This window comes from Pleurodeles waltl, chromosome 11 (assembly GCF_031143425.1).
Source record: "Pleurodeles waltl isolate 20211129_DDA chromosome 11, aPleWal1.hap1.20221129, whole genome shotgun sequence".
NCBI classification, from domain to species: domain Eukaryota; kingdom Metazoa; phylum Chordata; class Amphibia; order Caudata; family Salamandridae; genus Pleurodeles; species Pleurodeles waltl.
The window spans coordinates 244672169-244694921 of record NC_090450.1 but is presented as its reverse complement, the minus strand read 5'-3'; positions in this window follow the sequence as shown (position 1 = coordinate 244694921).

The following is a 22753-nucleotide window of genomic DNA, read 5'->3' as shown; positions in this document are numbered from 1 at the left end:
CTAATTCAACTTCTCGAATGAGGCCTCAAAATGCGTAACCGTTAATTCGACACCATGTACTCTAATGGTACAGGGTCCCAAAAGACGAAACCGTCCTCTGCTACCATCTACTGATAGAGCGGAACGTGGTAACAATTTACCTGCGTTCGGACGCTCTTTAGGTCGATGAATCTTTTGACTAAGTGGGAACTCTCTGTACTCTTAATCGATCAATCGCATCGAATCGATATCAATATCGAACATAAGCAACACCTTGAACGACATAACACTTAACAATTAATCCAGAATACATTTCGACGAACCCTGACCTTTCAGCCAGGAATAACCACACCAGTTTATTGCAAAGTTAGTGAATTTATTTCCCTATATTAACAAAGCTAGCACAATATAAATGTGTCTCAACACCAAGTGATAGACATAAATGAACATTAATAGTTGTCCATATCGTCGAAACAAGTGTAATCTATGTAGCATTTGAATCACAAGGCATTCGATAGTGGCAATGCAAAGCACTAATACGATAATCTGCAATGGGCTAATGGCGTACATTTAGTCAGCATAACAAGATCTCAAATTGCATCGTGCGACATATGGAATCCTCGTCTAACCTCAAATTAGCATCAGCATGTGGGACTTCATGCAAAAACAATTTAGCAACCTCAATTTAGAAAACTCCTAGCTAGGGTCCTTATCAAAATCAGCAGTTGGTTACCTAAAAGAGACACAATGCAATTTTACAATTTCCTTTCATAATTACCAATTCCGATCAGCAATCAATGAATTCTTCGTCTCACAGGTATCGTTTCTCGATCAGCATAGGGCCGGGACAAAGGGGCAGGGGTGAACGGGGCAATTGCCTCACGGCGGCAAGATAAGATTACTGCTTCATGCAAAGGGGCAAATCAAAGTTAAAGTCTCTAGGGCAAGAATCATTAAAGTCTCTTTCTCTCGACTAGAGAAAGCATCAAAGTTTCTCAAAATGGCGTCGCAGCAAAATGGGCCATAGTAGCTACGAAGTCAAAATGGCGGGATGTCCGAAGATAGAGAGAGAGAGCTTTCCTCTCGTGCACCTGGGTTTTATAGACAACAGTTCAAGTCCAGTAGGGTCTCCATTGGTGGGTTCATAGGTTAGCTTCAAATTGACCAATCAAAAACGACAGTTCTCAAGCTTTTACTTAAGCATACATTATCCTTGGAGATGGGTACGTAATTTGCAACATTGTCTCTCGATTTGCTTACTCTCAGAGCCTCCATTGTCCGCACCTGCAAGTCGACCTTGAATTAAAGAGAAAATATGCCATGCTGGCACTAACTTTAAGATAAGCATGTGAACAGTTTCTGTGGAAAAGTACAGCTTCAAGCAGAAATACACGTTTAATAGCACAGTGGAAAAATACCAACATCTAAATCTTGAGACCAGGCAACTAGGCCAAAGCCTCCGCTAAAGTAATGCTAAGCTAAAACATTTCAAACAAGCAAATCGTAGCACATGTTTATGATTATGTCGGATTAGTGCAATTCTAATACACCACGTTATATAAAGCACGCGTATAAATGATGGCAAACTACTCTGAGGGCACATTTTGTCCCCGTACAATCTTTATTAGTTCGGTTAATGTCACACATGATTATTTCAGCACTACGTTTAAGCGTTAATAAATCAAAACCTTCATTTTCTGCTTCATCAGAGCTTACTCCTGAAACTTAAAAAAAAATCTGGGCATGTACAGTTGCGTCATTTAGACTTTTTCTGTAGGAGCTTTTGTTAAATATGTTAAGAAAGTTCTAAACCTTAGATGTCCAGGTTTGTTATTTCACATCGAAGCATTGTATCCCAGCAAAACATGCAGCAAAGAGATTGCGCACTAATTGGTCTGCATTTACACACACAAAAATGAGAAAATAAGAAAATACATTTAGTTCAGCTTTCAAATGTGCAATATGTTTGTAGGGTTGAAACAAACTCTGTTATTTTCATTTTGATTACTATTCAGGGGCAGTGATGTACTTGCTTAATTCCCTGTTATAAAAGTAAAATGATTTGCAAGCAATTCGCTTTTTTTCGTATACATTTGGAAATAGTCTCGCTGTCCATTCGCAAATAACGACGTCGTGCAGAAAAAAAAACATTCTTCTGGTAGCGACTGGGGTGACATTTTTTGTTTGCTGAATTACATATTATGCAAGTAGTAGAACTGAGGGAAATGGATTTGACCTCTTTTTGTACCAGTGCCAAATATCTATGTTAGGGCTCTCAGGGAGTCTTTGTAAATTGATTTACAGTCTCGCTGAAATTGTATTAAGTACGTTTAGAATGTCCCAGAGTGATTACAATAAAGCAGAAATGCCGGAAAAGAACATATGTTTAACATGCCAGAATATGTTTATGGACAGAGCTGGGCGTGCTCTGCATTTCAGATTTACACCCTCCTTTGAACTACTAATAATACCAGACTGTATTGCCGTGGAACAAAGTGTACCAGAGTGACGGTGTGACTAAAAACACCACCTGCACCCCAGAGGGAGCGACATCTTCCATTTCATCACCGCAAAGAGAGGGGTTTTCTGAAAAACAAACTATTTACATCCACTTGTTGAGACGTCCAAGTGAAGAGAGCAACTCTTCCAACACCAGAACAGCCAGTTGAAACAGCAGGAGTTTCTGCTGCCGGAAACCAATGTGATGTGTGCACTGGACTAGCAGAGTACACATTGCCACGTTTTTTCTTCCATGCTGTTACTGATACATGGAATTGATTCACACGGCTTGATTGAAAGATGCGTGACTAACATGGATGCACATTTCTATATTCATACATGCATGTTCTCACCTATTCATAGAGAAGTTTATGTGAGTACCCATATACCAAAAAGAACAGATGATGGACAGAATGCGGAACAATTCAAACATTCACCCCAGTCACAGATCTGAGTTTAATCCATTGTGTTTTTTAGGGTCGAGTGCAAAGCGCTCCATCCCTGATGTAATCTCTCTGTGGGCTTTTAACCACGCTCATGTCACGCCCATTACTTTCATTGGTTCGTGGGCTTGTCTTTTAAAATTCCCTTAATCTCATTAGTGAAAGGCATGCATATGTCATGCCTTTTCCAGTGTTTTGCCCGCCTCGAGCGTTCCAGCCAACTACTGAAAACACACGAGGCTCATTGTTTCCCAGAATGGCTTCTGGGCTACATTTTCTGTCCATTTACTGTGCAGTGCGATCTTGCTGGGCAGTAGTCGAGCGCTTTGTGTGACATCGACCCTGTTACGTGGATAATTGCACTTCGCCAATACGTTTCACTGGGAGCAAACTTTTTCCTTTTGTGTGTCTCTTCTCGATGGTGCTCATGGTGGCCGTGACTCTGTGAATCAGCTCACTTTTGTGAAACTGTTAAACTTTTCAGTTTCAATTTATGTGGCAAGAAAAATCCAGTTAGGAGTTTACAAAGCTAATGGCTCTAACTCGAGCAAATGTGAGACCCATTGCATTACAAATGCTTGTTTATTTTGCAGTCACAAATTCACCTTCCACAAGCACTGTGCGGCTGCACTGTTGTTTGTATAGCCTATGGACCACCTGTGATGATTGTTTACTTTTGTTGCCTAATTGATACGATTCACTTAAAATTAATTATTTCTCCCTAATTCTATGCCTCTATTCCCATCACCTTGTCTGACACTCCTCCTCAATCCTGCAATTGGTGCTATTGCATGGACCTTGTCAACTATTCTTCTCCGCAAGGCAGCTTTTCTAGTTAGCAGAAGTATTGAGGTGACAAACAAATATTTTCATGCTTTTTCACCTCAAATTTCAAAATCTCAATCTTCTTCAGGATAAACAAAAGCTTCAGCTAAGGTGTACTCTTCTTAGTAACACCTCCTTCTTGCTATGTGATTTATGGCTGGTATTCTTTTTTTGGGATGCCATCTTCCTTCTTGTACAATCTAGACATTTTGCAAAAGTGTAGCACAACAGAATGATGCCTTGTGTCATGCAAAGACGATTTGGCCACACAATAGCACTTTGCGTCCTCCGGTGCTATGCCATGATGCACAGCTTAGTGCCATGGCACAATGCATTGTAAAAATGGCTCTGCTCATTAAAAAAAAAAAAGCGGGACAAGGCAGCACAAGTTTTTTCATGAGATGCAGCATGACGTGACTTTTGATAATTTAACCCCAATATTTTAATGAAGTCTTCCATTAAAAGAGAGACTGTTACATTTTCATAAACTCTTGCTAGTATGGTATTTTGGATTGGTTGGTGGTAACGAGGTGTAGAAACTTAGGCCCGAATTTATACTTTTTGGTGCAAAACTTCAGGAAGTATTCCCTGGGCATGGCCATTGCACCCTGATGGCAAACAAAAATATTTAAATACTTACCTGGACTTTAAATACTCCCCCATCCTCCGGTGTCCCTCTGGTGGGGGTGTTCCTGGGGCTTGGGGAGGGCACCTGTGTACCTTAACCATGGAACTGGGTCCACAGGTCCTCTACTGCCTGGTCTGACCCATGTGTTAAAAAATGGTGCTAGGAAAGCTTAGCACCATTATTTAGCACCTCCTCCCACCCGTGCGTCATTTTAGCACGGGAGACTAAATATGGGGCTATGGGGATAGCACCATTTTTTAGATGGGAAAGTCTACCTTGCGTTCTCATTGATGCAAGGTAGGATCAGTCATCCAAAAAATGGCGCATACTCCTATATTTTGATGTTAGACGTGTCTAACGTCAAAATATAGCTATGGAGTTAAGTTTGAGTTGAATTTGTGTTAAAAAAATGACACAAATTCAGCGCTAAAGGAGTATAAATATGGGCCTTAGGCTGCAGATCACCAGAGCAGACTTTTCCCATTATTTTTTTTTTTTAATTCTCACTGGAGATGTTTACTCAGCTATGCAAGAAGTTCATGATGCTGGTCTTGACCTTAATTCTAAGCCATGAGAAAGACATGCTCTTGCTTTTCTTCTTAGAGAAGAGAGTTTGTGGTCAATGAACTACTGTGTCATCTCGTGAATTACTTCATGTTTGTTCAACCATGCTTCCCTTTTGTATGTAGATTCTTGGCTTAGATCAAAAGTTAGAGGGTGTGAGTGTTTGGTGGTATTCCTATGCTTGCTCCATGTCTTGATTTCTTCTCTTGCACTCTATCATCTTGTCAGGAAATTTCAGTGTTAGCTATTCTCAGCTACCAGTGGGTGTCTTTGTTACCTTGGTGTGTAACAAGTGGGATTCATCTTTGTGACTTTAGAGCTACAGTTTCATCCTTGACACTTTCATGTTTGGGCTGCCTGTCACTACTCTTACTGTACTGGGGTCTGAATTTTCACTTGAGGAGAGTTTGGGCCATTTGGTTGAGGTTATGTGTGATGTCTATTGTTGGTTTTATTTAACCCATTCAGTGATAAAAAACCCCTTCTTTCCTTGAATCCTCTGCTGGTGTTGTCTTCTTACTGAACTGCACTTTTTGCCTCTGTTTCCCAGGTTGTTGATGTGTGCTGGACTCTGTTTTTACTGTTTTTGTTACTCTGGGCACTTTACCACTGCTAACCAGTGCTAAAGTGCAAGTGCTCCTATACAAAATGTGCATGTAATTGGTTCATCCATTATTGGCATATTTGATTTACTAGTAAGTCCCTAGTAAAGTGCACTAGAGCTGCCCAGGGCCTGTAAATGAAATGCTACTAGTGGGCCTGCAGCACTGGTTGTGCCACCCACATTAGTAGCTCTGTAAACATGGCTTAGGCCTGCCACTGAAGTGTCTGTGTGTGCAGTTTTAAACTGTAAATTTGACTTGGCAAGTGTACCCACTTGCCAGGCTTAAACCTTACCTTTTCTTACATGTAAGGCAAAACCTGAGGAAGACCCTAGGTAGCCCCAAGGGCAGGGTGCAGCGTATGGTTAAAGTAGGACCTATACTAATGAGTCTTATATGTCCTAACAGTGAAATATTGCTAAATTAATTTTTCAATGTTGCAGGGCTTGTTCATCTCATAGGTTAACATGGGGGCTACCTTTAAATATGATTAAAGTGTAGATTCCCTTTGGGAGCTGATAGATATGTGGAGTTTGTGTGGTCTCTGAGCTCACAATTTAAAAATACATCTTTTAGTAAAGTTAATTTTAAGATTGTGTGTTTGAAAATGCCACTTTTAGAAGGTGAGCATTTTCTTGCTTAACCCATTTCTGTGACTCTGCCTGTTTGTGGATTCTCTGTCTGGGTCAGTTTGACAGTTGGGCTGGTTGCACCTTTCACTAGACAGTGACACAAAGACAGCTGGGGTGTAGTCTGCATTTCCTGATGAGCCATCTGTGCTAGGAGGGAGGGGAGGAGTGGTCACTCGCACCTGAAAGGGCTGTGCCTGCCCTTACACAATGCAGTCTCCACCCCACTGGTGTGTGTCTGGGGCCTGGCCTGTGCAAGGCAGGATTTCACAAACAAGAGAGGCTTTTCTCTGAAGTAAGCCTTCTTCAAAGGGCAAAATGGGTATAAGAAGGGCACCCAAAACCACAGACTTTAGAACACTTCTGGCCTCCTGTTGTTTGAAGTCTCAGGGACAGCAAAGACTTTTCTCTGCCGGCACCTGGAGCTTCTACTGAGACTCCTACCCTGCCAAGTGGTGCCCATCCAGTTCCTGGGATCCTGAAAGGAGAAGCTGTCAGGCCAAGAGTGAGAAATCCATGCACCGACCACCGTGCGAGGAAAAGATCGACACGACTCCGATCTGCGGCTGAAATATCGCTGCGCCGCTGACTTTGCGGCTGAAAATCAACCCTTGCCTGCAACGCGACCGGAAGATCAACACCTGTGGCTGGAGAAACGACCCACAGCATCGCTGATGGAGGCTGGTGTGATCGCAACCTGTGCTGCGTGGTTTTTTATTATCGCTGGGGATGCAAAAACGGCGCAAGGCCTGCCCGGACCTGAGAGTGCAGTTCGAATAGACACATCGCTCTGCTGCGGAGAGAAGAAACGATGAAACCCGACTCAACTGAAGGCGAAATGAAACAAGGTCTCGCTCGTGAGTGATATTGACGTATTGCAAGCCCTTTTTTGACACACCCAGGTACATTTTCACGCTAACAACGTCAGCATTGTGTTTAAAACTACATGAAGACTCTTTTTGGTTTTTAATTGATAACTTGACTCGTGTATTGTGGATTTTTGTCATTTTGGTCTTGTTTTGTTTAAATAAATATTTTCTATTTTTCTAAACCTGTGCTGCGGAGATGTAGAGCAACAGATTCAAGCGTCCTTACCACTGACTGCTATCTCGAACCACAAACTTACACCCCAAGTTTGATACTCTGCTCACATAGACAACATACGTCTCATTCTTGTCACATACATGCAGTTGTTATGCCTCAACTCCACTACTGTAGCCTATGGCATTGATGTTGTAATGTTGCATTATTTTAAGTGTTCCCTCTTATTGGCAATTCCACAATAAAGTTAATAATAGCACCTGTCCCAGATATCACAATCTTTGCATAACTGTACCTCCTGAAGTCATGGAACTTTCTCATATATCTTGACACTGTGGATAGCTTTGAAAAACCCATGGTTTCAGTTTCCAGCTTCTTGATCCTGAGGGATTACCAGGTTACCTAAAGAGCAGATCTGTAGCTATGTACCTGCCCGTACTCAACACATCTGCTTCCTGGCTCTAATCTTCTTTCTCCCTTTCTCCACTGTGAGAGGCACAACACTTCCATTGACACAACAGCAAACGTCACCACACCTTTCACCATTCATCTCATTCATCATGGGATTCTGTCGCTGGTCTATGCCCAGCACAGCACTTCTACTGGCTAAGTTGGCTTTAGAAAAGTCAGACTTTGGGGGAACTAGCACCTCTATTTCAATGATTTTGTTTCAATTAAACTTTGTTATACACTGTGATGGAGTGCAAAACTAACCAATATTATTAAGTAATTGTGCTGTCAAAATTGAAAAAACAGTTTTAACGAACTGGGAACCTATTATATAACAAATACAGATTAATGTTGCCTATTTGCACATATTAAGGGGGGTCATTACAACATTGGTGGTAAAAGCCGCTTAACGCCGTGCAGAAGACCGCCAATACACCGCCGCGGCAGCGGAATTCCGCCACAGCTATTATGACCCACATCTCGGAATCCGCCGAAATTCAGACACCCACACATCTCCGCCACACCAAAGGTCAGTGGAAAACTGGTGAAAACAAAACCTCCACCTCCACGCCAACAGAAACACGCCCATGCTATTACGACCCACGAATCCACGCGGCGGTCTTTCAAACGCGGTATTCCATTGGCGGTACACACTGCCGCGGTCAAAATACACACACATCTCCAAAACACCGCCACATTGGACAATTCACACACCTGATACACATACAAACAACACACCCAACACAATATAAAACACACACCCACATCACCCACAAACCCCTACGACCAAAAATTTGAGACGAAGGCCAGAGAGACAGAGAGCACAGCAACTGAGAACCCCACCACCCAGAGGCACACAACACCATCACCCATACAACAATACACGCACAATACACCACACACCACTACACATTACCACACACATCAACACTGACACCACCGCACACATCACACAAACCACCCCATGTCACGCCAAAGACACCCCCGGTTTTCAGAGGAGGAGCTCAGGGTCATGGTGGATGAAATCCTACAGGTAGAGCCACAGCTATTTAGCTCACAGGTGCAGCACACATCCATAGCCAGTAAGATGGAGCTATGGCGCAGAATAGTCGACAGGGTCAACGCAGTGGGACAGCATCCAAGAAATCGGGAGGACATCAGGAAGAGGTGGAACGACCTACGGGGGAAGGTGCGTTCAGTGGTCTCCAGGCACAACATCGCGGTACAGCGGACTAGCGGCGGACCACCACCGCCTCCCCCACAACTAACAACATGGGAGGAGCAAGTCTTGACCATCATGCATCCAGAGGGCCTCGGAGGAGTCGGTGGAGGAATGGACACTGGTAAGTCAAATCTTAACTATCATATCCCCCACTCTACCTGCATGCTATCACACACCCCCGCCCTCACCCCTCCCCTATCACTCCAACTCCTCACTAGTGTACTAATAACCAAACCACACATCCCAACAACAAGCCCTGCATGACACAACTAAGCATGGTCACCCATCACCAAAGCATGCTCACTGCACATACCCAGAACAACCCCCTAACCATCATCACACAAACCCACACACAGGAATCCTTGCACTGGGGTACACAATCACCCACCCATAGCACACCATTACGCACACAGATTCAATAATCATGCTCTTATATCCCTGCAGGACCACTAAGGAACGTCACCACACAGGAGGGTCCAGACATCTCCACTCCACCCACAGAAGAGGCCCACAGTGACGACGGCAGCTCTGCCCTACTGGATCCTGATGACCAGCCCGGACCATCGTGGGCCTCGGGACAGTCGGTTCCCCTTGCACAGGCACAGCCCAACACTGACCTTCCACCCTCTGGTAACACCAGCACAGCACCCACCCAGCGGGCCCATACCTCCGTACCCAGGACACGTCTATCAGCGATGTGTCCACCACTACAGGGAACCCAGGATAACCCACCACCCCAACAACAACAGGGACCTTGGGGCAGTAGTAGTGGGCACACGGTCCAGGGGACGGAGGCACAGGAACACAGGGGAACTGGGAGGGCTGCTGTGCGACAGGGGGTGGACAGGCCAAGGGAACCCACTCTCCACGAGGCCCTCTCCTCCATCATGGGAGCATACCCCCACTCCCAGGAGACGATGGCCACGGTCCTGGCCAAGTTTCAGGAGACCCAGTGCCTGCAGTATTTGGGGTTCAGGGAGGAGCTCAGGACCATCAGCTCCGCCCTGGGCACCATCGTAGGAGTGCTGAAGGACATACAGCAGACCATGACGGACACCTTGGCACTCCAAGGGGCCCCTGACACTAGCCTGGACGATGAACTGCCCACCACCTCCGCCGGCGCTAGTGGACAGGACACGCCGCCACAGGACCACCACAGCAGCACCCCACCCCCTGCAGACGGACAACCACCACGCAAGCGGGCCCTGAGATCCAGGAACAGGACAGAGCAAGATGGCAAGACCCCCGCCAGGAAATGAGACCACCCTGATTGTCCCCCCACTGTCCCACTTTGTTACCCTGTCCATACTTAAACTGCCCCAGCTCCACTTCCTATGCCCAGATGGGCAGTGCACCTGTGTGACCAATGGACTGGACTCTGCCATGGACATTCCTCCACCGTCCCCCATCACCATTTTCCACCCCCACCCTCCATTTGTGAGCACTTAAATAAACACCCTTGAACCACAAAACAATCTGGAGTCAGTCTGTGATTTGGTAAATTTGTATAATCAATGACAGTGTCAAAATGCGTTCTCTATTGTTAAGCCAACATACCTATGTCACACATCACAAGTCCTTGAAGGATGCAAGCAGATGACACACGTTGGTAACCACACCTGTGAAACCGTAATGGAAAGGTACAACTCAGTGACCAAATACTGCTTTAAATGATAGACAGGATAGAGGTAGAAGTGTGAAAGTGAATGTCATCGTAAAAAAAAATGATCTCACCTGTGTGTCACTGGAAATATTGCTGTATGACTGACTCCCTGTTGTCTATGTCTTCTTCCTCAGCTTCCTCCTCATCACTGTCCACAGGCTCCACAGCTGCCACAACACCGCCATCTGGACCACCCTCCTGCAGAAAAGGCACCTGGCGTCGTAAACCAAGATTGTGAAGCATCGAGCAGGCGATGATGATCTGGCACACCTTCTTCGGTGAGTAGAATAGGGAACCACCTGTAATATGTAGGCACCTGAACCTGGCCTTCAGGAGGCAGAAGGTGCGTTCGATCACCCTCCTAGTCCACCCATGGGCCTCATTGTAGCATTCCTCTGCCCTGGTCCTGGGATTCCTCACTGGGGTCAATAGCCAGGACAGGTTGGGGTAACCAGAGTCCCCTAATAGCCACACACGGTGCCTCTGGAGTTGACCCATCATATAAGGGATGCTGCTATTCCGCAGGATGTAGGCGTCATGCACAGAGCCAGGGAACATATCATTTACCTCTGAGATGTACTAGTCTGCCAAACAGACCATCTGTACATTCATCGAATGATAACTCTTCTGGTTCCTGTACACCTGTTCACTCCTGTGGGGGGGGGAGGCAGAGCTACATGGGTCCCATCAATAGCACCTATGATGTTGGGGATATGTCCAAGGGCATAGAAATCACCTTTCACTGTGGGCAAATCCTCCACCTCAGGGAAAACGATGTAGCTCCTTACGTGTTTCAGCAGGGAAGACAACACTCTGGACAACACGTTGGAAAACATAGGCTGGGACATCCCTGATGCCATGCCACTGTTGTCTGAAAAGACCCACTAGCAAGGAAATGGAGCACTGACAGCACCTGCACGTCAGGGGGGAATCCTGTGGGATGGCGGATTGGTGACATCAGGTCTGGCTCCAACTGGGTACACAGTTCCTGGATAGTGGCACGGTCAAACCTGTGGGTGACGATTAAATGTCGCTCCTCCATTGTCAACAGGTCCACCAGCGGTCGGTACACCGGAGGATTCCGCCATCTTCTCAAATGTCTCAGCTGACGGTGCCTAGGAAGGACAACAGCGACCACAGAGTCAACAAATTCCCAGGTATGTACCCACAGATACACAGAACACGACACCAAATACAAAACCCTTCCTGTATGTGTGTTGAGTGTAGGCCTAGCTATGTGTGACGCAGTAGTAAATGAAGCCATGTGGGCCCCTGAAATGGCGGCTGCCTGACCTCTAAACTGGGACAATGGGAATGTGTGGTCACTGCGCTGGCGTTGTACCCCATCGCGGTAGGCGGTGGTAGACCGCGGCGCAATGCTGCATTGGTTAACATTGGACCCTATGGGTCCCAGAAGCCAATGACGTAGTGCGCCGGCGGTGATGATACGCACCGCCGCGGACGTCACCGCTGCGGATGTGACCACCATTTTCTATCTGTTCAATCACTCGATACCTGATCTTTGACAGGAGAGGACCTACACTGCAAGTGCTGCTGTGACCTCGGTCTGGAAGAGACAATGGCTGCTGAGTCTGGGGAAAGGGCCCCTGCCTTCACTGCTCAGGAGTTGGAGAAGCTAGTAGACGGGGTCCTCCCCCAGTACACGCTACTCTACGGTCCTCCAGACCAACAGGTAAGTACACAGGGAGCACGTTGTATGGGCTAGGCCTGGTTGGAGAGTGCTGGATGTCAGTAGGAAGGGGGCAGAGTTCAGGGAAGGTGAATGCATGTGCAACATGGCAAGGGTAGGGATTGGAGCCACTCACATCGGCGGTGCAGTTGGTAATGACTTCTCTTCTTCCCTTGTGCATGTCATGTAGGTCAGCACCCACCAGAAGAAGGACATTTGGCGTGCCATCGCCAAGGACGTCCGGACCCTGGGGGTCCACCAGAGACGGGGCACCCACTGCCGTAAAAGATGGGAGGACATTCGCCGCTGGAGCAAGAAGACGACTTAGGCTCAACTGGGGATGGCCTCCCAACGTGGGAGGGGTGCCCGTCGCACCATGACCCCCCTAATGTTCAGGATCCTGGCAGTGGCCTACCTGGAGTTGGATGGGCGCTTGAGGGCATCACAGCAGACACAAGGGGGTGAGTACACTCTCATTCTGCGGACTTTGTGCACAGTGGAGGGGTCTGGGTGGGGGAGGAGGGCTGTGGGTTTCCCTAGGCCAGGGTGAGTTTCGTAGGCTAGGCCCCTCCATAATGCAGGCCATGTGGCACTCCACCCCACCTCAGTAGTGGGTCAAGTACAGTTATAGATGCCCCTGTGGCATCCATGTGTGCAGATTTCCACCATAGCCATGTAAGCCATATCCCAGCAATTGCATCTGTAGAGGCCAAGAGCACGGCGTAGTGCAGGGGGCTGCTGTGTCTGTATTGTCCGCCAACGGTAGCGGTAAGCCATGCACTCAACCTGTTTTTCTTCTGTCGTCCCCCCCTTTTTGTGCTCTCCCTGTTCTTATGTGCATCAGCATCATCAGGCGGAGGTACAGTGGAACCGGGGCACGAGGGAGCTGCATCCCACATGGCCATGGAGGGCCACACCACGGACTCAGAATGCACCAGTGGGACAGAGGGCGAGGGGAGCTACACGTTGGTCACCGGATCACCAACCAGCGACACGGACTCGTCCGCCGATGGGAGCTCCCTTGTGGTGGCGGCACCATCGGTGCCCCACACTTCTGCAGGTACAGCCGCCACCTCCCCTACCAGCACCACCCTCCCAGCAGCCCCTCAGCATTCGCCCCGTGCCCGCTCACCCAGGAGGGTGGGCATCACCTTCGCCCCAGGCACCTCAGGCCCTGCCCCTGTCACCCCTACTGCCCTCAGTGAGGAGGCCATTGACCTCCTCAGGTCACTCACTGTTGGGCAGTCTACCATTGTGAATGCCATCCAGGGTGTAGAAAGGGAGTTGCAACACAGTAATGCATTCCTGGAGGGCATTCATTCTGGTCAGGCTGCCCTTCATCGAACCCTGCAATCTCTGGCCTCAGCACTGATGGCAGCCATTGTCCCTGTCTCTAGCCTCCCCCTTCCAACTTTCTCCACCCAGACCCAATCCTCTGTACCCCAGCCTGTCCCAAGCACACCATCAGACAAGCATGCATACACCTCAACACCCAAAAGTAGCTCAGGCAAACATAGGCACCAAACAACCCACAGGCACTCACACAAGCATCACCCACATGCAGACACAACAACATCAACTGCCTCCACTGTGTCCCCCTCCTCGTCGTCTCCCTCCTACCTCCCAGTATCTTCTATACTCTCACCTGCATGCACTACATCTACAGGCACTAGTACTCGCACCAGAACACCCAGCACCACACCCCGCTCACCTGCACTCACCACCCCACTCCCATTTACACGTCCCCTGTGTCCTCTCCCAGTGTGTCTATGACGCCTCCTCCCAAAGTACACAAACGCGGGCACCCACACACCCAACATCGATCCACCTCACGACAGCCTCCAGTACCAGCACCTGCACCCAAAACACCTAAAGTTCCACCTCCTACAACCACCTCCTCTTCCTCCACTCCCAGACCCCCTCCAGCTACCCATCCCAGTGTTCATCAGAAACTGTCCCTCTGCAACGTTGACCTCTTTTCCCCCACCCCCACCCCTCCAATTCATCAGTCCCGTCGTAGTGCCTCAGCCAAAAAGACTCTAGTACCAGTGGTGGGTGTTACAGGTGTGTGGAGTGCACCGGCCACCAGGGCAGGCAGTGTGACACGGAGCCAAGGCACTGCCAGCCCACCCCCTGAAAAGCATCTCAAGTTGGAAAGTGGGCGACGGGACAGGGTGAAGACTCCTGGAGGCAAAACTACTCACAAGGGTCCCAGGGGGATTGCAGAGTCAGCTGTGACTCCTCCAAAGGTGGGGAAGTGCCAGAAGAAGTCTGCACAGGCTGGTGTGAGCAGCACGGCGGAGAAGGGCGGCATCCTTCCCGGCGGCCGGGACGCCATCGCCACCACCACCACCGTCGTTACTGGTCAGGAGACCACCGCCACAGCCAGAGTCAATGCCCAGGAGGGCACAAGTATTGTCACTGGTCAGGAGACCACCGCCGGAGTCATTGCCCAGCAGGGCACAAGTATCGTCACTGGTCAGGAGACCACCGCCACCGCCGGAGTCATTGCCCAGGAGGGCACAAGTATCGTCACTGGTCAGAAGACCACCGCCGGAGTCATTGCCCAGGAGGGCACAAGTATTGTCACTGGTCAGGAGACCACCGCCACCGCCGGAGTCATTGCCCAGGAGGGCACAAGTATTGTCACTGGTCAGGAGGACACCGCCACCGCAGGAATCAGTGCCCAGGAGGGCCCCGGCTGCCACAGCCCCGCTGGGCAATGAGGGACCGTCATGCCACACACCAATGCACAGCCCAGAGACAGCCGTGGCAAAGCACCGCTGAACAGGGCAGAGCACCGGTGAACAGGCCAGAGACCGTCATGGCAAAGCACCGCTGAACAGGCCAGAGACCGCCATGGCAAAGCACCACTGAACAGGGCCGAGCACCGCTGAACAGGCCAGAGACCGCCATGGCAAAGCACTGCTGAACAGGCCAGAGACCGCCATGGCAAAGCACCGCTGAACAGGGCAGAGCACTGCTGAACAGGCCAGAGACCGCCATGGCAAAGCACCGCTGAACAGGGCAGAGCACCACTGCAGAAGGAAAAGACCGCCACATCAAGCATCGTTATCCCATGTACAGCTGGGACAGTGATGGGACAGGAACTGTCACGGGGAGCCTAATCCAGTCTAGGCACCATTCCCCCTCCAGAACCAGTGGAGAGATCCATCCACTACCTCTGTCCTGCAAACAGGATGAAGCACTCTGGGCACCAGTCCCCCTCCAAAACCAGTGGAGGCTGTTATCCACTTGAGAGACTGTGGCTTTGCACTCCCCAGGATGGAACAGCGGGCAAGCCACCCACTGTAGAGACTTGAGAGACTGTGGCTTTGCACTCCCCAGGATTGAACAGTGGGCAACCCACCCACTGTAGAGACTTGAGAGACTGTGGCTTTGCAATCCCCAGAATGGAACATTGGGCAAGCCACCCACTGTAGAGACTTGAGAGACTGTTGCTTTGCACTCCCCAGGATGGAGCATTGGGCAAGCCACCCACTGTAGAGACTTGAGAGACTGTGGCTTTTGCACTCCCCAGGATGGAACAGTGGGCAAGCCACCCACTGTAGAGACTTGAGAGACTGTGGCTTTGCACTCCCCAGGATACATCAATGGGCCCGTCGTGGATGTGGCGTGGTGCTGTAATCCGGCTGAGGTGCCCCCCCTTCCCTTCCCCCTGAGGTGCCTGTTGTATTTCTCACTGATGCCCCAGCAGTGTTCTCTCCGTTTGTGGAAAGGTATCTTGTGTGGGCCTCGCCCATGCATTTTCGGACCAGTGGTGTACGGACATTGATATGTGCATATCTGCACTACTTCTCGTAATGTATATACTTTTGAATGTGTTTATATCTATCTGTATATTTTTGGTTCATGTAATTTGATACATTACAATGTTAGAACTGATTTTGTTTTGTCTTAGCATTCTTCTGGGGGGGTTGTGGGTTGTTACTGTGCTGTTTGGAAATGCTTTGGTGTGTGTCTTGTAATGTGCGAGGGTGGGGGTGGGGGTGTTGTGTGTGTGTCCCCCTGACTTTTGCCTCCCCCCTCCCCTATGTCGTAGGAGCAGTACTCACCGTTGTCTTCGCCGCCGCAGGCGCTGGTGTTCGTAGATGAGTAGTAAGACAAGGGCAGGTAGGATTTGTAATAACGGCTCCATGGTGTCCTCCTTCCTCGTGGGATGTGTTCAGGTGAGCGTTTTCCCATTGCAAAAGCAGTTTCCGCCGTGTTTTTATCCACAGTGAATCCGCCCCGGAAAAGGTGGCGGATTGGCGGGTTGTAATACTGTGGGCGGTACATTGTCTTCTGCCTGTCTGTTGGCGGTGACCGCCACGCTGCTTGTCTGTACTGCCGTGGCGGGCGGTGTGTTAAAGTGGCTGTCTTTGTTGGCGATTTCCGCCACGGTCATAATTCCCTTTTTTTGTCCGCCGGCCTGTTTGCGGTATTACCGCAGCTTTAACACCGACCGCCAGGGTTGTAATGACCACCTAAGTCTCTTATTAAATGACGGAGATTGGTAACATTACTGTTTATTGTTTAGTTTTGATCGGTAGATTCTATTAACAAAAATGTTTGAAATGATTATCAGTATAGATGTTTTCCTAACATTGACATATTCAGAATTCCATTACAGAATTCTGCTCACAGACATCTTCGACCCATGGTACTTCATTGCAGTACAGGGCTGCATAACAGTTGCAGTTTATTCGCGCACAGTGCTTTAGAAATGATATGTATCAAACACATGCATACTTTCTTCATTGTGTATTGCAGAACCCTTCAGGTAACAGAACATATTTAAAATTGCTCTCTTAAGAAATGAGTAAACTGGCCCCAGGTCTTACATTTTTCAGTTGCATTTCTCTGAAGAAAATTGGAAATATTACATTAAATGTAGTTCATAAATTGAGGACTTGCAAGTATACACCGTTCAAATCGTTCAAAAGAAATATATTTCCATTTATCTGTTGTTGCAAAAAATGAACAAATAAGCTTTCGTCAGATGTATAATTATACTATTAATAACAACACAAAAAACAGTGTGACAAGGATGCCAGCATGCCAAACAAATATAAAATCTGTTCAAGACAAACGCAATTATAAAAAAGCATATTTGTTGATTTCATCTTCTCGCAAAGCTATGAGTGGGCGTCTTCATCAGTTTTGTAATACTGCAGTTGATTGCACTGGAAGAAATGAATGGAGAAACAGCGCACTGGAAAGATCAGAAATACAGTTTCAATGAATTAGAGGCAATGTAGAGAAAGTCTAAGCTAAATAAACGCAGTTGTACTGCAAGTAAGGTTTTACATTCAGTAAGCTTTAAAAAACCCATGCTTTAAGCACTTTATTTGGGGTAGTTGACTAAGAATGTTTCAGGCATTTTTTTTTTTTCTTGAAATGCAAAACATTATTTAAACCTAGACTTGAGCATAAACAGCCCTTCTATAGTTTTATACAAAAACGGCATCCTGATTCAAAGATCTGTATTGTTCCACATTTTTTGAAGATTTTAAATCATTTTGCCTATGCCGACCGGGGCAGTCTAAGCTGCCGAAGAAGGTTCCCGCCCTAACGTCTGGCACTTACTCGTTTGCCTAAAGCAGCTTGCCAATGTAGCCTTGGCAGTCACCCACTAGTGCTCAAGCGGTCTGCGCAACGCAAAAAAATAAAAATGTGGAGCCGTAGCCATCGCCCAAGAATGCAGAATAAATAAAAATTGTGGCTAGGCCCAGACACTTGTCGACTGCACCGCAGGAGGTGACAGCTGCTTCTTCAAGGCACTTGCAAGTGTCTGAAGTGGCTGCCCTTTACGCTATCCCCAAGTGTGTCCGATCGGAACCAGCCACTACTGCCCAGGAGTACTTTAAGGCAACCTAGTCGCTGACTTGGGTAAACACCTGAAAAAGGAATACATTGCCTGCTCGTCCTAGGAAGGTCTCCAACAACAGACCTCATGACTCACCCATCTGGAAGAAAACTCCTGGGGCTGTTTTATAGAAATCAGGGGGGAACAATGGCCATGTGAGCCTGCTTTGCGCACCCCCCGGGCACTTTGGTATTACAGAAAGGACTGCAGACACTTGTGCGGCCCTTTTTTTAACACAGATAGTGCTGGCACACATATAGCTCCACCCGCTATGGCCAGAGAGTGTTTCCTCATCTACATGGGGGCGTGACCCCCTGCAAATGAGGAAATCCCTTTGCCTCTGCGCCCTATTATAGACGCAGGCACAGAGGCAAAGAAGCTGTCAGGAAGTGCACTGACAGTAGGCCACCTAAAAGGTGCATCCCTTAATGGGAGCTCTCTAGTAGGGTGTAAGGGGGTACCATGGACCCCCAGAAATCCCCTTGTACAGTCACTCACTGCACCCGCCAGCATGGGGATCTCTAATCCCCTGAAAAGTGCAGGTGGGTGCTGCTTGCACAGAGAGCAGCTGCTCTGTTTTTCATTTAAAGGGCTGCTCCAAGGGCAGCACTAGTTTGCAGCTGCCCTGGGGGCAGCGCATTCAACATAGTACGGCATATCTTCCTTGTTTGCACTGCATTCTATAATACTAGTTCTCACAAAAGGACAACCAAATATGCCCTGGTAGGCTTAGGTACAACTATGAAACAAGAGAAAGTGCCAACAAGGGACTAATTTAAAACAAAATATTTTTCTGTAAATTCAAGCAATTTTAGGGTGTACAAAAAGTAACATCAAAATGAATTAAGTAAATGTTCAATGTTGCAAAGATCTAATAGATAAATAAAACAGCGGGTGTATAAATTGAAAAATCATATATTTTCACAAATATAACAATGGAATATCCTAGGTCAAATTCAAGGGGTGTAAGAATAATTAATAAAAATGGGCCTAAGAGTCAAAGGGGGTCATTCCGACCCTGGCGGTCATGGACCGCCAGGGCCGGGGACGGAGGAAGCACCGCCAACAGGCTGGCGGTGCTTCTGGGGCAATTCTGACCGCGGCGGTAAAGCCGCGGTCAGAAAAGGGGTACCAGCGGTTTCTCGCTGGTTTTCCCCTGCCCCAGGGAATCCTCCACGGCGGCGCTGCAAGCAGCGCCGCCATGGGGATTCCGACCCCCTTCCCGCCAGCCTGTTCCTGGCGGTTTACACTGCCAGGAAGAGGCTGGCGGGAACGGGTGTCGTGGGGCCCCTGGGGGCCCCTGCAGTGCCCATGCCACTGGCATGGGCACTGCAGGGGCCTCCTAACAGGGCCCCATTCAGATTTTCAGTGTCTGCAAAGCAGACACTGAAAATCGCGACGGGTGCCACTGCACCCGTCGCACACCAGCAACTCCGCCGGCTCCATTCGGAGCCGGCTTCATCGTTGCTGGGGCTTTCCCGCTGGGCGGGCCGGCAGCCTTTTGGCGGTCGCCCGCCCGCCCAGCGGGAAAGTCAGAATGACCGCCACGGTCATTTGACCGCGGTGTGGTCTTCTGGCGGTCTCCGCCCGGCGGGCGGCGCCTGCCGCCCGCCGGGGTCGGAATGACCCCCAAAGTCCTGATGAGTTTGTATAGCCCAGTTTACAGAGCCAAAGTGGGATGGACCCTTGGACTTTAGAAGCAAATGACCCGAGCTTCCAAGTCTCTGGACCATTAGCCCCAAACAATTGCATGAAAATATGTATTATTATGTGAAATTCCGGTCCATCATTTTGTGCGATTCTATTAAACTTTCCGACCATTTTAGATTCGAGGATGGATGTTATGTTGAAAAAATTGCGAAAAATTGCACATAACGTGAACAACAGCTGTTTGTGTTCTGTTCGATTGCCCTGCAGTCTTGCTACCGCGATAGGATTTTAGCCGCTGGAAATCTCAATTACATGGTGTGACTTAATGACACAATCTCAGGGATTTTGTCTAAAAGCAATAACTTGAAAGAAATACCAGAATTTACTCAAGATTAAGTCGGTATAAACAACATTTCACCAAGGCCTACTTCTGATCCCATGCAGAAGCAGCCCTGTAGCCCTTCCAGCCAGATGACAGCCACATGGCCATCATCTCCATAGCAGCTAGGGGCCCTACTTATTTAAGGCAGGGCTTACCTTACTGATTTTTCCCTTCTGGGACAGCCTGCATCACAGAGCAGTCCCAGCCAGGAAAAATATTAACCAGATGTACAAAGATAAAAATCCCTGCACACCTAGAGCATTGAATTTAAGTTTTTCACAAACAAACCCTGGCCAAACTCTACAAATGATGGTTGGTCTGTGGCTGCACAGCAGAGGCAGAGCCGACAGCGCGCCAGGGTCTTGGCACCCCAAACCTCAAATGACCCATATAGTTTGTGTCTTTTGAAGCTGTTATATACATAGTAGATTTCAGTTGTTCATGTAAAGTGCAAAAGCGTTCAATAATTAGTAGAGCAGGCTGTGAATTTGATGTTTTAAAATGTAGGTCAATCTAAAAACTTCAAGTAATTGTATTATCTTTAAAAAAAATATACTAAGTAAAACGTGAGGCTGACTCATCATTTAGTCGCAGATTTCGACTGAAACTGGACTGTTTGGACTAATTAAGAGTTATTACGAAATGTAAAATGCGCCTGTGCAGCAGCTGGATTAGATTGCCTTTGTAGAAAAATGAACTGATCCTCTTTAGGTTAAAATTATTCCCCCTGAATATTGCCTTCCAGAGATAAATATCAAAATATTCAGAGACAATGGTGTAATTAAGTGTAATTTTGTGTAATTATCTCTTTTATCTAAAGTACAAAGGTGCGCATAATGAATTTTCTAACTTAAAAGGAGTGACCATTCACATGTATATGAAAAGCAATTTTCCACCAATTGGGAAGTTCGGCGTGGCTGCAAAAATTATGCTTGTACACTTATCTTTTTCAAGTTTTCATTAATAATAATGATACTTGTATTTCCCTACAAATTATCTCACTGACTATTCTCAAGAGAGAGATATAATCAAACTAGAAAAGGTTATAGTCTCAAAGGGGGATAACGTGGAGGACAGTTATCCCTGTTCTCAGCTCTAGCATACAAATGATGTAGAAGGGACTTCAGACCATAGGCCTAGTAAATAACACCTGTGGCTCACAGGCGCCATGCTTCTCTATTCACAGTACCTGATTTCGTACGAAAAAAAGATAACGTTGACTCCTTGATGTACAAAGCACAATAAGTAATTCAGCGTGAATATATACAGAATGATGGAATTGTGAAATGTTTTACATTGCTTCAGATAAAAAAATAATTTTGCCTGCTAGGCCGTTTTCCATATACTGAAACTGACCAATTTCAGTCCCTTTTCAATAATCAGACACCACCAATGCTTAATTTGCAAAATATTAGGTGCCAGAGCCCAATGTTTTTTACACGGGTCCAGTGCGAAAATGGTTTCGCGTAAACCAATGGGCATCCAAAAGAGTTCAATGGGGATGTCAAACAATGCAAGACCTTTGAGTGGTGAACTCTGTTTCAGTGTGCTACAACCTGCTCCTTTGCGGCTGAGGAACTTTACTTTGGTGTAGTCACTGCTTCAGTTAACTTTTTCAGAGAAGTCATAAAATTCCATTCCTAAAGGGATCCAAGTAAGTCCGCTTTTGGAAGTCATTGCTTAATCTTTAGAGAGTCAACAACTTTTAACTCCTAGTACAATCATCATAATTTAAGTTTCTGAGTTCTGAGAGAAACACTGAAAGCAGAACAACAACTAGGATCAGTAGGAGCTCCGCTCTGTGCTAAGGACATAGCGTGAGGTAACGGTGTATAAATCAAAGCAAAAAAAACTGGATTGTTTTATAACATTTCCAATGATCTAAATCTGGCAATTGAAATTTAAACGCAATGTGATTGATGGGAGTTTTTAATTTCCTCAGTTCTATTTGTGAAGTCCCCTTTCAGCTTTTTCTACGCCAAAAGCAGTAAAGTAGGTTCATTCAAAGCATGGGTATCACCATTAAACATAACGAATATGAGTAAGGGATGTGCAGTAGTCAGCCTCTGAATTTTATACGTGGTGACTAATAAATGTGGAGAGAGTGAGCTTAGCAAGATTTGTGTTACAGGTTTTTGGAAAACAAAGTAATAGTCCTCATGATGATGTTCTGGTCCAATGGGTGAAGGCAAAAATACTTTTCGACTCTGGTGCTAAATTAAATATTTTCCTTTTTAAATCATTTAAAAAAAAAATATGTGGCAAGGTTAAGTTGTTTAAATCTGACATTAAACCAGCTGGCTAAGGTGGTGAGCCTTTAAAGTTAGTTGGGTACTTTGAACTAAAATTAGTATACTAGGACAGATTTGCCGCTGGGAAAAGTTATGTTGCTATAAATGGAGATGCTGTGATCAGCTGGTTTCATCAGGGAGATTTGGGAACCTTTTAGATCGTAATTCAAATCTTCCCATAGGATTACAAGAATTTCTTGATATTAGGCCAAAAGGTCAGGAGGACAACAGTAAAGTTGATTTGTGCCAGAAGTCTTAGGGAGTGTTCAGTAGGAAGTTAAGATGCTTGAAGGGATATGTTCACCAGATTAAAAAGAATTACCAAA